We start from the raw sequence: 2,500 nt of genomic DNA, 5'->3' as shown, positions 1-2,500 counted from the left end.
CCCTTGTCCTGCTGACAGATCAAGCATGTTTTCACATATGCTTCAACGTCGTCGTGCATCTGTGGCCAGTAGTAGCCACGTTCGAGTAGTGCCAGTGTCCGCTCCTGGCCAGGATGGCCAGCCCACAATGAGTCATGACACTCCTTTAGCAACTCTCGTCGGAGATTGCCCCATCTGGGCACGAACACTCGTCCACCCTTTGCCATCAAAAGTCCATCTTGTAGCCAAAATCGTCGCGTCTTTCCCACCTCCGTTGTTTCGACCAAGTGCTTGGCCACAGGGTCCTGCTTCATGCCTTCTCGAATCCGCCCAAGAAGAGCACCCTCGAGTTGCGCTTCGGATGATGCTATCCGGGTAGCTGCCAACTCTGCCTTCCGACTCAGTGCATCGGCTACGACGTTGCCTTCCCTGCCTTGTACTCCAAGGCGAAATTGAATTCCGCAAGGAATTCCTGCCATCGAGCTTGCTTCGGACTCAACTTCTTTTGAGTCTGGAAGTAGCTTGTGGCTACGTTATCAGTCTTTACCACGAATTGGGACCCCAATAAGTAATGCCTCCATGTGCGAAGACAATGAATAACGGCTGTCATTTCCCTTTCATGCACGGAGTACCGTCGCTCCGCGTCTTTCAGCTTCCGACTCTCATAGGCAACTGGATGACCTTCCTGCATCAAAACTCCACCAATGGCAAAATCTGATGCATCCATGTGGACTTCAAATTTTCTTGTGTGGTCGGGCAACCTGAGCACAGGCTCCTGCGTCAGGGCCCTCTTTAACTTGTCGAAGGCATCTTCTTCGAGCTCTTCCCAAGCCCAAGTTCGGTTTTTCTTCAACAAATCAGTGAGAGGCGCAGTTATCAAAGAATACCCCTCAATGAATCGTCGATAGTAATTTGCCAAACCAAGAAAAGAACGTAGTTCTGGTACATTAGTTGGCGGTTTCCAGTCTTGAATTGCCCTCACCTTTTCGGTGTCCATTCGCAGCTGACTTTTTCCCACAATGTGACCGAGAAAACTGATTTCCGGTTGGCCGAATAGGCACTTCTCGCGCTTCACATAGAGTTCGTTTTCCTCCAATACCTTGAACACTGTCCGCAAGTGTTCCACATGTTCCCTCATGGATTTGCTATACACTACAATGTCATCAAGATAGACTACCACGAACTTATCTAAGTACGGATAGAATATCTTATTCATTAGAGTCGAAAAAGTGGCTGGGGCATTCGTCAACCCGAACGGCATTACCAAGAATTCAAAGGCACCATAACGAGTGACGCAAGTGGACTTTGGCTCGTCGCCATCAACAATCCGAACTTGCCAATATCCTGATTTGAGTTCTAACTTGGAAAACACTTGAGCTTTGCCCAGTTGATCAAACAGATCTGCAATCAAAGGTAAAGGGTACTTGTTCTTCACCGTTACCTTGTTCAACGCTCGATAATCCACACATAGCCTTTTGGAGCCATCATGCTTCGCTTGGAATAACACTGGTGCACCGAAAGGAGCTTTGGAGGGTCTGATTATACCTCCAGCTAGCATCTCATCCAACTGTCGCCGAAGTTCTCTTAATTCTGCAGGGGCCATTCGATATGGTGCCATTGCCAGGGGTTTGGCACCAGGGATGAGTTCGATGGCATGATCCACCTCGCGTCGAGGTGGCAGCCGTCTAGGGAGCTCCACAGGCATTGTTCCTGCGAATTCCGCTAAGACAGGCGCAAGCGCCTCTGGGACCAAACCAGGGGAGTCATTAGTTACTTCCCTGATTGCCACCAAGTACGTGTCTTCGTCGTGCTTGAGGCCTTTCTTCAACTGAAGGGCAGATATCATTGCGGCTTTGCCCTTATCCCTCTTTATCGATGTTACTGGAACCATACAAGGGGACTTCTCGTCCATGATACTGATACTGCGTAGGTGCGGCATTGGCACCATTTTTGCTGTACTGAGGAGCTCGATGCCTAGGATCATCCGGAAATCATCCATCGGGACCACCGAGAAGTTGGCCCTTCCTAACGAACTCTCAATCTTCACAACCGCATCCCGGGCCACTCCGTGGATGGGTTTGGCCTCTGAGTTCACCGCCTTCATGCGTAACTCTCCCCTCTCAAGGGTTAGGCCCAGTCTCCTCGCCTCCTCAACTGAGACGAAGTTATGCGTGGCTCCCGTGTCTACCATAGCCAAGGTAGGCCTTCCATTTACCAGGATTTCCAAGTACATGAGCTGGTTAGAAGGTGTCGCTGTCACCTTCACTTTTTCCTCCCTTTTTATGGTGTTCAGAAGTTGAAGTGCACCCATCTTTGGTCCTTCCCCTTCTTCACCTTGTGCCGCATTAGCAGATTGCCTTGAAGAGCTTGCCTGATTGTCTCTATTTACACGCTTTGGACATTGCCTTCCTAAGTGATTACCATCGCAAAACCAACATTTCAACACTCTATCAGAGCCAGGTTCAGCAATCTGGGGAAGCGGTTGGATAGTCGGTGTATAACTACACGCCGACGATCGTTG

The 2,500-nt window shown here is 49.8% G+C and overlaps 1 pseudogene; it reads right to left on the bottom strand.

The window, feature by feature from the left end:
- The window catches only part of LOC116245602 (28S ribosomal RNA), an 8,823-nt pseudogene that overhangs the window by 2,807 nt on the left and 3,516 nt on the right, over nucleotides 1-2,500 (bottom strand).

The sequence above is a fragment of the Nymphaea colorata genome, unplaced genomic scaffold (assembly GCF_008831285.2).
Source record: "Nymphaea colorata isolate Beijing-Zhang1983 unplaced genomic scaffold, ASM883128v2 scaffold0769, whole genome shotgun sequence".
In the NCBI taxonomy this organism is placed as follows: domain Eukaryota; kingdom Viridiplantae; phylum Streptophyta; class Magnoliopsida; order Nymphaeales; family Nymphaeaceae; genus Nymphaea; species Nymphaea colorata.
Note: the sequence above shows the minus strand (reverse complement) of the source record. Positions and strands in the feature narration are given on the sequence as shown.